The 13,566-nt window shown below is 49.0% G+C and overlaps 1 non-coding gene across 1 annotated transcript; it reads right to left on the bottom strand.

Moving 5' to 3' along the window:
* Window positions 1-11,449: 11,449 nt before the first annotated feature.
* LOC112206130 (U6 spliceosomal RNA) lies at window positions 11,450-11,554 on the bottom strand. Its single transcript, XR_002940334.1, has one exon. It is a non-coding gene; the product is annotated as a U6 spliceosomal RNA (small nuclear RNA).
* Window positions 11,555-13,566: the final 2,012 nt, after the last annotated feature.

The following is a 13,566-nucleotide window of genomic DNA, read 5'->3' as shown; positions in this document are numbered from 1 at the left end:
CATGCCTGTAATCCCAGCATTTTGGGAGGCCGAGGCGGGCAGATCACGAGGTCTGGAGTTCGAGACGAGCCTGACCAAAATGGTGAAACCCCGTCTTTACTATAAATTCAAAAATTAGGCGGGCGTGGTGGTGCACTCCTGTAATCCCAGCTTCTCAGGAGGCTGAGACGAAAGAATCACTTGAAACCGAGAGGCGGAGGTTGCAGCGAGCCGAGATCGGGCTACTGCACTCCAGCCTGGGCGGGTGACAGAGCGAGATTCCGTCTCAAAAAAAAAAATAAAAATAGGCTGGGCGCGGTGGCTCACGCCTGTAATCCCAGCACTTTGGGAGGTCGAGGTGGGCGGATCACAAGGTCAGGAGATCGAGACCATCCTGGCTAACATGGTGAAACCCCGTCTCTACTAAAAATACAAAAAAAATTAGCCGGGCGTGGTGGCGGACGCCTGTAGTCCCAGCTACTCGGGAGGCTGAGGCAGGAGAATGGCGTGAACCTGGGAGGCAGAGGTTGCAGTGAGCTGCGATAGCACCACTGCACTCCAGCCTGGGCGACAGAGCCAGACTCCGTCTCAAAAAATAAATAAATAAATAAAAAATAAAAAAGAAGAAAAAAATTTTATAGGTCTATACCGACCTGAAAAGATGCCCGTGATATATTATTTTCTTGAAAATCAGGACTCAAACAAGTATTACTGAATTGTTCCATTATTATAAAAACAACAAACTAGATTCATATGCCTGAGTATATGTGTATATCAAAAAGCCTGACCAAGGGCCAGAACTGTGCTCACGCTGGGGGGCTGAGGTGAGAGGATAGCTTGAGCTGGAGAGGTGAGCTAACTAAGAACACACCACTGCACCCAGCCTGGGTGACAAAGTGAGATCCTGTCTCAAAAAAAAAAAAGCCTAACCAGGCATGGTGGAATGGTGGCACACACCTGTAGTCCTACCTACTTGGGAGGCTGAAAAGGGAGGATTCATTGACCTCAGGAGTTCAAGCCCAGCCTGGGCTACATATAGAGACCCCATCTCTAAAAAAAAAAAAAAAAAAAAAAAGGAGGGCTGGGCGCGGTGGCTCACGCCTGTAATCCCAACACTTTGGGAGGCCGAGGCGGGCAGATCACAAGGTCAGGAGATCGAGACCACCCTGGCTAATAGGGTGAAACCCCATCTGTACTAAAAATACAAAAAATTAGCCGGTCGTGGTGGCACATGCCTTGTAGTCCCAGCTACTCGGGAGGCTGAGGCAGGAGAATCGCTTGAACCCAGGAGGTGGAGGTTGCAGTGAGCTGAGATCACACCACTGCACTCCAGCCTGGTGACAGAGAGAGACTCAGTCTAAAAAAAAAAAAAAGAAAACTGAAACAAAAAAAGCCTAGAAGAATAAATACCAGAATGTTTGTCTTTACTTTGTCTTACTTATTTATTTCTTTTGAGACAGAGTCATTGTATCTCCCAGGCTACAGTGCAGTGGCACAGTCATAGCTCACTATAACCTTGAACTCCTGGGCTCAAGTGATCCTCCCAACTCAGCCTACCAAGTAGCTAGCACTACAGGTGTGTGCCACTACATCCAGCTAAATTTTTTTTTTTTTTTTTTTTTTGGCAGGGTCTCGCCATGTCACCAAGGCTGGAGTGCAGTGGCGCCATCACAGCTCACTGCAGCCTCGATTTCCCAGGCTCCAGCGATCATCCTGCCTCAGCCTCCAAGTAGCTGGGACCATAGGTGCACGTCACCACACTCAGCTAATTTTTGTATTTTTTGTAGAGATGGGGTTTCCCTGTGTTGCCCAGGCTAGTCTTTTTTTGTTTGTTTTTTTGAGACGCAGTCTCATTCTGTCACACAGGCTGGAGTGCAGTGGCACGACTGCGGCTCACTGCAACTTCTGCCTCGAGGGTTCAAGCGATTCTCCTGCCTCAGCCTCCAGAGTAGCTGGGATTACAGGTGCAGGCCAACACGCCCGGCTAATTTCTGTATTTTTAGTAGAGACAGGGTTTCACCATGTTGGTCAGTCTGGTCTCAAACTCCTGACCTCGTGATCCGCCTGCCTCAGCCTCCCAAAGTGCTGGGATTACAGGCATGAGCCACTGTGCTCGGCCGCTAAGGCTAGTCTTTTTTTTTTTTTTTTTTTTTGAGACAGAGTCGCTCTGTCGCTTAGGCTGGAGTGCAGTGGTGTAATCGCAGCTCACTGCAAGCTCCACCTCCCGGGTTCATGCCATTCTCCTGCCTCAGTCTCCCGAGTAGCTGGGACTACAGGCGCCCGCCCCCACACCCGGCTAATTTTTTTTTGTATTTTTAGTAGAGACGGGGTTTCACCATCTTAGCCAGGATGGTCTTGATCTCCTGACCCCGTGATCTGCCCACCTCAGCCTCCCAAAGTGCTGGGATTACAGGCGTGAGCCACCGCACCCAGCCTTTTTTTTTTTTTTTTTTGTCTCGCTCTGTTCCCCAGGCTGGAGTGCAGTGGTGCGATCTCGGCTCATTGCAACCTCTGCCTCCCAGGTTCAAGCAATTCTCCTGCCTCAGCCTCCCAAGTAGCTGGGACTACAGGAGCGTGCCACCACACCCAGCTAATTTTTGTATTTCTTTGGTAGAGACGGGGTTTCACCATGTTGGCCAGGATGGTCTCGATCTCTTGACCTCATGATCCACCCGCCTCGGCCTCCCAAAGTGCTGGGATTACAGGCATGAGCCACTGTGCCCGACCTAGGCTAGTCTTATACTCCTGGGCTCAAGTGATCCGCCCATCTCAGCCTCTCAAAAGGCTGGGATTACAGGAGTGAGCCACCACCCCTGGCCACTTCAGGGGATTTTACTGCAGCTGGTCCTTTCCTCATATTTGGGGGAAAAAAAAAAAAAGAAACACCCAAAGTTTCTACGTGATCTGATCCCTGCCCATGTCATCTCTCTTTGCTTAGCTTTCTGTACTCCCGCCATGTGACTTTCTCTCAAACAATGTGCTCTCTGCTCTTCAGGGCCTTTGCACAGGCCGTTTTTATCTTTCTAGAATGCCTCCCTCCCTTCTTCTCTTTGCCTGGCTAACTCCTGCTCATTCATCAGAGCTCTTTTTTTTTTTTTTTTTTTTTTTTTTTTTTGAGCCAGGGTTTTGCTCTTGTTGCCCAGGATGGAGTACAATGCCGTGATCTCGGCTCACCGCAACCTCCGTCTCCCGGGTTTAGCAATTCTCCTGCCTCAGCCTCCCAAGTAGCTGGGATTACAGGCGCATGCCTCCACGCCTGGCTAATTTTGTGTTTTTAGTAGAGATGAGGTTTTTCCATGTTGTTCAGGCTGGTCTCAAACTCCCAACCTCAGGTTATCCGCCTGCCTCAGCCTCCCAAAGTGCTGGTATTACAGGCATGAGCCACCGCACCCGGCCATTAGAGCTCATTTAAATATCACTGAAAGAGGTCTTTCTTGGTCCTTTAATTAGAATAGATCCCCTTGTTATATATGCTTTCATCAACCCTGCTAATAATGTGTAAATATATATCTATTTATGGCATTATGGTTCATTGTCCATCTTGTCCTCTAAATTACAAACTTCTTTATTATTATTATTATTATTTTTTTGAGACAGTCTTGCTCTGTCACCCAGGCTGGAGTGCAGTGGCACAATCTCGGCTCACTGCAACCTCTACATACCAGGTTTAAGTGATCCTTGTGCCTCCACCACCAGAATAGCTGGGATTACAGGCATGTACCACCACGCCCAGCTAATTTTTGTATTTTTAGTAAAGACTGGGTTTCACCATGTTGGCCAGGCTGGTCTCGAACTCCTGACTTCAGGTGATCCACCCACCTCAGCTTCCCAAAGTGCTGGGATTACAGGGGTGAGCCACCACACCCTGCTTTAAACTATAATGAAATTGGCTGGGTGAGGTGGCTCATGCCTGTAATCCCAGCATTTTGGGAGGCCGAGGCAGGTGGATTACCTGAGGTCAGGAGTTCGAGACCAGCCTGGCCAACATGGTGAAACCCCGTCTGTACTAAAATACAAAAATTAGCTGGGCATGGTGGTGCGCATCTGTAATCCCAGCTACTCAGGAGGCTGAGGAAGGAGAATTGCTTGAACCTGGGAGGCGGAGGTTGCAGTGAGCCGAGAACATGCCATTGCACTCCAGTCTGAGCAATAGAGTGAAACTCAGTCTCAAAAAAAAAAAAAAAAAAAACATAATGAAGCTTTGCACTTGTCACCCAGGCTGGAGTGCAATGACGCAATCTCAGCTCACTGCAACCTCTGCCTCCCGGGTTCAAGTGATTCTCCTGCCTCAGCCTCCTGAGTAGCTGGGATTACAGGCACCCACCACCATGCCTGGATAATTTTTGTATTTTTAATAGAGACGGGATTTCACCATGTTGGCCAGGCTGGTCTCGAACTCCTGACCTCAGGTGATCCACCTGCCTCGGCCTCTCAAAGTGCTGGGATTACAGGCATGAGCCACCGCACCCAGCCAACTATAAGCTTCCTGAACACAGAAACTATACATCTTCGCCCAGCACAGTGCCTGGAACAAAAAAAAAGAATTAATGAGCATGTGTGGAATGAAATGAATGAGTGTTAAAAGATTAAAAGATTAAATCAAGCTGTGCACCTTCCACCTGGACAATGGACTCTGTGCAGAAACGGCACCCCATGGAGTCACCCCACATCACTCCAAGATAGGGGTCCTCCTGCCTTCTTCCTGTAATGATGGCATTACCTATTTGTTTGTTTTGTTTTGTTTTGTTTGAGACGGAGTCTTGCTCTGTCGCCCAGGCTGGAGTGCTGTGGTGCAATCTTGGATCACTGCAAACTCCACCTCCCAAGTTCAAGCAATTCTCTGGCCTCAGCCTCCTGAGTAGCTGGGATTACAGGTGTGCACCACCATGCCCGGCTAATTTTTTTGTATTTTTTTAGTAAAGACAGGTTTTCACCATCTTGGCCAGGCTGGTCTTGAACTTCTGACCTCATGATCTGCCCGCTTCAGCCTCCCAAAGTGCTGGGATTACAGGCGTGAGCCACCGCGCCTGGCCGGCATCACCTATTTGTTATTGCACTTGCACAGTCTTTCGCCATCTTCTGGCAGTTAGGATGAGTTGGGTTGGGAGTTTGCTTTCACAAGGCTTGTGCTTTGTCTCCCCAAACGGATTATGAGCCACTTGAGAAAAGAGATAAAATCATATGTCTTTTTGCCTTTCTAGCACCTAGCATATCACCTTGCACTCAGTAAAAGTTTGGGGACACTGGAAGATTCCAGAATCTTCTCTCTTGGGATCTCAGAACATGGGAAAAGAATCTCCCCCTGTAATATGACAAATGATGGTCAATAACTGCCTCGTGGAGCACATTGGCTTGGCACTTCCCATTTTACAGATGAGGAAGCGGAGGCTTAGGGAAGCTTAATAATTGCTTGCCCAAAGTCTGGATCACCTGAGGTCAGGAGTTAGAGACCAGCCTGGCCAACATGGCAAAACCCCATCTCTACTAAAAAAAAAAAAAAAAAAAAAAAATTAGCCGGGCATGGTGGCACACACCTGTAGTCCCAGCTATTTGAGGAGGCTGAGGCAGGAGAATTGCTTGAACCTGGAAGGCAGAGGTTGCAGTGAGCTGAGATCACACCACTGCATCCAGCCTGGGCAACAGACGGAGACTCTGTCTAAAAATAATAAATAAATAAATAAATAAATAAATAAATAAATAATTGTCCAAAGTTACAGAGTTTCTTTAAGCAAGAACTGGGGTTCAAACCCAGGTTTCAGTGGCTGGGCACGGTGGCTCACACCTGTAATCCCAGCACTTTGGGAGGCCGAGGCAGGCAGATCACGAGGTCAGGAGATGGAGACCATCCTGGCTAACATAGTGAAACCCCGTCTCTACTAAAAATACAAAAAAAATAGCCGGGCGTGGTGGCAGGCGCCTGTAGTCCCAGCTACTCGGGAGGCTGAGGTAGGAGAATGGCGTGAACCCGGGAGGCAGAGCTTTCAGTGAGCCGAGATCATGCCACTGCTCTCCAGCTTGGGCGACAGAGGGAGACTCATCTCACAAAAAAAAAAAAAAAAAAAAAAAAAAAAAAGCGCCCAGGTTTCTGTGTTCCCTAACACAAGGAACAGGGGCTGATGAAGCTAGACTCCCAACCCCAGAGCTTTAGCCTTCTTCTCTGGAGGTCTCTGAGATTATCGTGTCCATATCCCAGTGGCCGAATGTCCCAGAAGTTACAAAAATGTACCATATGGGGCCCTGATAAGTCTTCAGATTTCGTCTTCTCAGGTAAGTGGGGGCTAAATAATTCAGCATGCATTTGTCATGTTTCTTGAGTACCTGTGAGAGATGCTGAGGATATAGAGATGATTCTGCCTTTAGGGAGTCTCAAGTTCCTCACAGAAAACATAATTGTCTTTTGTTGTGAGTTCCTAGGGTAGACAGATATCCTTGCCAGGACCATTCACCATGGAAACAGGGGTCACGGGACTGTCTCCTTCACCACCACCTCAGTTTCTCAATGTAGAGTGAGCCTGCAGATGGGATCTAGAAGCTGGCTGGAGAGCTTCTGACCCTGGGAACCAGTGGTGAATTTGGCCTCTTGGTAGAAGGAAATAAATCTCAGAGAAAAGCCAGATATTTAACCGATAGCCTGAGAGATGGCAGCATGATTGCACTTTGGAAGGCAGCAAGGAGAGGAATGAATGTGTTCAGCAATGCTGCTAGGCCATCCGGGAGTTGCCAGTCCTATCTGAAATCATGAAAAAAGTTGTAGGCCAAGTGCAGTGGCTCACACCTGTAATCCCAGCACTTTGGGAGTCCAAGGGAGGTGATCACTAGAGGCCAGGAGTTTGAGACCAGCCTGGCCAACATGGTGAAACCTCGTCTCTACTAAAAAATACAAAAATTGGCTGAGCACGGTGGCTCACACCTGTAATCCCAGCACTTTGGGAGGCCGAGGCAGGCGGATCACCTGAGGTCAGGAGTTCGAGACCAGCCTGTCCAACGTGGTGAAACCCCATCTCTAATAAAATTACAAAAATTGGCTGAGTATGGCAGTGCACACCTGTAATCCCAGCCACTCGGGAGGCTGAGGCAGGAGAATCGCTTGAACCCAGGAGGCAGAGGTTGCTGTGAGTCGAGATCGCGCCATTCCATTCCAGCCTGGGTGACAAGAGCGAAACTCTGTCAAAAAAAAAAACACCAAAACAACAACAACAACAAAACACACACACACACACACACACACACACACAAAACCCAAAAATTATGCCGGGCGCAGTGGCTCACGCCTGTAATCCCAGCACTTTGGGAGGCCGAGGTGGGTGGATTACTTGAGGTCAGGAGTTCAAGACGAGCCTGGCCAACAGGGTGAAACCCCATCTCTACTAAAAATATAAAAATTAGCTGGATGTGGGGCCGGGCGCGGTGGCTCACGCCTGTGGTCCCAGCACTTTGGGAGGCCAAGGTAGGCTGATCACGAGGTCAGGAGATCGAGACCATCCTGGCTAATACGGTGAAACATCGTCTCTAAAAAAAATAATAATAATAATTAGCTGGGTGTGGTGATGGGCACCTGTAACCCCAGCTACTTGGGAGGCTGAGGCAGGAGAATCGCTTGAACCCGGGAGGCAGAGGTTGCAGTGAGCCAAGATCACACCACTGCACTCCGGCCTGGGCAACAGAGCGAGACTCAGTCTCAAAAAAATAGATAAATGAATAAATAAAATACAAAAATTAGCTGGGAGTGATGGTTCAGGCCTGTGGTCTCAGCTACTCGGGAATCTGAGGTGGGAGGATTGCTTGAGCCCAAGAGGTGGAGGTTGCAGTGGGCCAAGATCAGGACACTGCACTCCAACTTTGGCAACAGAGTGAGACCTTGTCTCAATAAAAAAAGAAAGAAAGAAAAGTTATGAGGCCAGCACAATGCTAGGTACTGTGGGGAAGGCAAAAAATAAAAACAAACAAAAACAACAGGACAGGAGGTAAGAAAATCTGGGTCTTAGGGATAGAGACAACTCTGGGCTGGAGTGCTGTTGGATGAGTCATTTGCCCATAGGGCCTTGGTCTTATCTGGAAAATAGGACTTGAACTTCTGTTCTCTGAGGTCCCTTTCAGTTCTGACACTTCATGAGTCCTAAATTAGATATGATGGCAGATATGACAATGTCCAGCATGGAACTGGGTGGCAAAGTTTAAGCTGGACCTTCATTCCTCCAAGATAGTCAAGGTCCAGTCCTGCCCTTGGGCTGTTTACAATGAGCTCTGAAGACAGAAGAGAGTTAATTTCCTGACAAATAATCCATGTGCCCTAGGCACAAAGTAAAGGCAATGTCATTAAGGATGACTTATGCAGAGTGCAATGAAAACTGAAAACTGCCTCTAGGATGCCTGGGTTTGGCCCAGGTCTCCCTGTGTGACCCTGGGCAAGTCCCTTCTCTCTGGGCCCATGTTTCTTTTTCTTTTTCTTTTCTTTTCTTTCTTTTTTTTTTTTTTTTTTGAGATGGAGTCTCGCTCTTGTTGTCCAGGCTGGAGTGCAATGGTGTGACCTCAGCTCACTGCAACCTCTGCCTCCTGGGTTTAAGCAATTCTCCTGCCTCAGCCTCCCGAGTAGCTGGGATTACAGGCACCTGCCACCACCCCTGGCTAAGTTTTTGTATTTTTAGTAGAGATGGGGTTTCACCATGTCAGCCAGGTTGATCTTGAACTCCTGACATCAGGTGATCCACCCACCTCAGCCTCCCAAAGTGCTGGGATTATAGGCATGAGCCACCACGCCCGGCTTCTGGGCCCCTGTTTCTTTATGATTAGAGGGTTGGACTGAATTTCCTTCCTTCCAGCTGGAGACTTTTCTGGGTGGTGCAACAAGGTGAAGTTGAGAAGGAAGGGTGGAACAACAACTTCTTCTTTCCCTCCTTCCCCTGACTCCTCTGTGCTTGAGGGAGAAGAAACCAGTTTCAGGCCAGCATCCACTGTGCAGTCTTGCCTGACTGTTTGATATGTTTAGGGGGAGAGCAACAGGCAGGGACCTTGGCTAAGTCACCACCTATCTGAGCCTCAGTTTCCCTGTCTGTAAAAGGGCATGGTTGGATAGATGACATCTGAGGATTTTTCCAGCTCTGGCAGCTAACTCAAGAATTGGATCTCAAAACAAACAAACAAACAAACAAACAAACGAGGACCTGGCTAGAGGCGAGAGCCTCAGTCATTCCTCACCTGAGAGCCCTACCTAACCCTTGACACCTTCTGTCCCTTTTCAGGCCTCCCACCTCCTGCCTTCCTGGCCTAGAGATCAGGAGCAGGCCACTGTCTCTGCACTCAGCAATGGCCAACCCTGAGGAAAGCCAGCAGAAACATGGCTCCTAGAACAAGCTGTGAATTTGTTTAAAAATAAAGACTATTCTGGGTGCAGCTGCCACCGTTTGTCATGGCGCCTAAAAAAATAAATGATTTTTTATATATGTAGAGAGAGCAGAGCAAAGCTGTCAGTCTGCTGGTCTGTAGATCCCATATCCACCAAGAGCTGCCATCAGTAGCCAGCCACCTGCTAGAGGACAGCAGATGACCAGGAGGCCTGGCACACAGTTGGGACTCCAGGACAGGCTTCTCAGCCCAGCTCCCTCCAGGTTCCTAGAGTGTCCCACAAGCCTTCTTACCCCTCCCAGCAGCAAAAATAGCAGAAGTCCAAGGAGATGGCTGAGAAGGAAGCCTATCCTCTCCCCTACCTCCTTGCTGGGATGTGGAGCTGAGGCCCAGGATTTCCTGGACTCTACAGAGTTCCTGCCTGCCTGCTCAAGAGTCAAGGCCACATGGCCACAACAGTGCAAGTGGCAGTGGTGGTCGATCATGTCCCACATGTCTGCAGGTCATTCCAGAGTGTCCTCTCTGGGCAGGGCGTGCCCAGAGAATGTTGGGAGGGGATAGTGGGAGCCCATGTACCTGCCCTCGGGGAGCTTTCCAACCTGTGGAAGCAACATGGCCACATGAAGCAGGGTGGAGCAGAGTAGGAGAGAGGGGGCCTGGAAATTTAGGCAAATCACTTGCCCTCTCTGAGCCTCAGTTTCCCTTCTGTGATTAGACAGGTGGACCCTGTGATTCTGGAAGACCTTCTGAGCCATAAGGTCATGAAACGACAGTGAACAATACACAGTGAACTTACAGGCTATGTGGAAAGGTATGGACTACTGGCACCCCAAAACTCACCCAAATGCCTTCCCTCCAGCCTGCAGTTTTGGGTTAACGTACATTTTGCACATCTTTTATTGTAATCATTTATTGAACGACTTCCTTTCAAAAGACTGTCACATATATTGTCATTGTCATGACAACTCTGCAAGGTAGATATTATGTACTCCATTGTATGGATAAGGAGACGGAGGCTCAGGGAGCTTACAGTCAATAAGTGACAGGACCCAGACTCTCTGGGTGCATAGTCACATGGGGTCTCCCCCAAACAGGCAGAGACAGCCTGAGGACCCAGAACACCCTGGCAGGAAGTCCTGCATTGATGGCGTATGGAAGGCACATTTCATCATCCTCCAACAGCAGGATTTCTGGCCCATCCATGATGACACACTTCTGCCCAGCAGACACAGAAGCAGATATAATCCTCCCCAAACCTCCTCAGGGTGGACATTATTATTATTATTATTATTATTGGTTTTGTTGTTGTTAAGACAGGGTTTCCTGTTGCCCAGGCTGGAGTGCAGAGGTGTGATCACAGCTCACTGTAGCCTTGACCTTCTGGGCTCAAGTGATCTCCCTGCCTCAGCCTCCTGAATAGCTGGAACTACAGGCACATGCTTCCCTGCCTGGCTACATTTTATACTTTTTTTTTTTTTTTTTGCGACGGAGTCTTACTCTGCTGCCCAGGCTAGAGTGCAATGGCACGATCTTGGCTCACTGCAACCTCCGCCTCAAGGGTTCAAGCAACTCTCCTGCCTCAGCCTCCCAAGAAGCTGGAATTACAGGCGTGCGCCACCACGCACAGCTAATTTTTATATTTTCAATAGAGACCAGGTTTCACCATGGTGGCCAGGCTGGTCTCAAACCTCTGACCTCATGTGATCTGCCCACCTTAGCCTCCCAAAGTCCTGGGTTTACAGGCGTGAGCCATTGTGCCTGATGTTATACCTGATTATTACAATTTCCTTATTTTTTGTTTTACACACTTTTTTTTTTTTTGAGCTGGAGTCTCGCTCTATCAGCCCAGGCTGGAGTGCAATGGCACAATCTCGGCTCACTGCAACCTCTGCCTCCCGTTTTTAAGTGATTCTCCTGCCTCAGCCTCCTGAATAGCTGGGATTACAGGTGTACACCACCATGCCCGGCTAATTTTTATATATTTAGTGGAGATGGGGTTTCACCATGTTGGCCAGGCTGGTCTCGAACTCCTAACTTCAAGGGATCCACCTGCCTTGGCCTCCCAGAGTGCTGGGATTACAAGCATGAGCCACCATACCCGGCTGTTTTTACAAACTTTTTAAAATGGAAAAATACAGAACACGTCACAAATTTTCCTGTCATTCTTGTGTAGGGTCTATGGCATTCTTCTGTATATGGGTCCTATTTTAGTATACAAGCACACAGTCTGATTTTTGATGTAATATATCATGAAAATACTCCCATGGCATTAAATCTTCCACAACATCATTTTATGTGGCTGCATGGTATTCCATTGTATTGTTTTATTGTAGTTTCTTTACTTTTTTTTTTTTTTTTTTGAGACAGAGTCTCGCTCTGTCACCCAGGCTGGAGTGCAGTGGCATGATCTCGGCTCACTGCAAGCTCTGCCTTCCGGGTTCACGCCATTCTCCCGCCCCAGCCTCCCAAGTAGCTGGGACTACAGGCACCCGCCACCACGCCCGGGTAATTTTTTGTATTTTTAGTAGAGACGGGTTTCACTGTGTTAGCCAGGATGGTCTCAATCTCCTGATCTCATGATCCACCCGCCTTGGCCTCCCAAAGTGCTGTGATTACAGGCGTGCGCCACCATGCCCAGCCGTAGTTTCTTTACTTGATGCTCTTTTGACGGATGTGTCAGTTGTTTCCAATTTTTTTTTTTTTTTTTGAGATGGAGTCTTGCTCTGTCTCCCAGGCTGGAGTGCAGTGGCGTGATCTCGGCTCACCGCAAGCTCCGACTCCCGGGTTCACGCCATTCTCCTGCCTCAGCCTCCCGAGTAGCTGGGACTACAGGCGCCCACTACCACGCCCGGCTAATTTTTTATATTTTTAGTAGAGACGGGGTTTCACCGTGTTAGCCAGGATGGTCTCGATCTCCTGACCTTGTGATCTGCCTGCCTCGGCCTCCCAAAGGGCTAGGATTACAGGTGTGAGCCACCGCGCCCGGCCCAATTTTTCCATTTTAAATAATGCTGTGGGCTAGGTGCAGTGGCTCACACCTGTAATCCCAGCACTTCGGGAGGCCGAGGCAGGCAGATCTCCTGAGGTCAGGAGTTTGAGACCAGCCTGACCAACATGGAGAGAAACCCCGTCTCTCCAAAAAAAAAAAAAATTAGCCAGGCATGGTGGCACACACCTGTAATCCCAGTTACTCGGGAGGCTGAGGCAGGAGAATTGCTTGAATCCAGGAGGCAGAGGTTGTGGTGAGCTGATATCATGCCATTGCACTCCAGCCTGGGCAACAAGAGCGAAACTCTGGAAAGAAAGAAAGAAAAGGAAGGAAGGAAGGAAGGAAGGGAGGAAGGAAGGAAGGAAGGAAGGAAGGGCGGGCGGGCAAGCAAATTGTGATGCACATTCTCTTTTTTTTTTTTTTTTGGATGGTGTCTTGCTCTGTTGCCCAGGCTGGAGTGCAGTGACTCCATCTTGGCTCACTGCAACCTCTGCCTCCTGGGTTCAAGCAATTCTCCTGCCTCAGCCTCCCAAGTAGCTGGGATTACAGGTGTGCACCACCACGCCTGGCTAATTTTTGTATTTTTAGTAGAGATGGGGTTTCACCATGTTGGCCAGGCTGGTCTTAAACTCCCAAAGTGCTGAGATTACAGGCGTGAGCCACCGCGCCCGGCCCATGTGATGCACATTCTTATAGGTAAATCTTGGCACGCGTCAATGACTGTATTATTTTCTCAGGATGAGTTCTCAGAAGTGGAGCTGCTTTGTCGAAGGGTCTACATAACTTCAAGGCTTTTGAGGGTATTTTCTGATCCAGTGAAGGACACCACTACCCAGTTGTCCAAGTCAGAAGCATCAGGTAATGTTAAGTCCAAGAGAATAAGGCTAATTAATGAAAGAATGGGCCACACAACCCATTCTCCACCAGGGGGTATGCAGAGGAGAGAAGTTACCAGGCTTTGAAGATTGTCAGCCACTGGGGAGATACTATGAGGGTCTTTCCTGGAAACCAGAGGAATACTTTTGCCCCCTGCCTACCTGGTCCTCCCCGGAAGCCAAAAGTGCTCCACATAGCATCCCTGGGCAACTCCTTTCCTGCTGCCCAAGCAAGCAAGGTGCCAGTTCCGCAGGATCCAGCCAGCTGCAACTGACCCTGAGCCAACTCCCACAGCCCTGAGTGGGTCAGCTTTGCTTATGAAGCAGGACCCTGGCACCTCCCCAGGGGGTCCAGCTTCCCTTCCCCCAGTCCCCAGCCTT

This window comes from Pan troglodytes, chromosome 19 (assembly GCF_028858775.2).
Source record: "Pan troglodytes isolate AG18354 chromosome 19, NHGRI_mPanTro3-v2.0_pri, whole genome shotgun sequence".
Lineage (NCBI taxonomy): Eukaryota > Metazoa > Chordata > Mammalia > Primates > Hominidae > Pan > Pan troglodytes.
The sequence above is the reverse complement of the archived record's forward strand: the minus strand, read 5'-3'. Positions and strand labels throughout refer to the sequence as shown.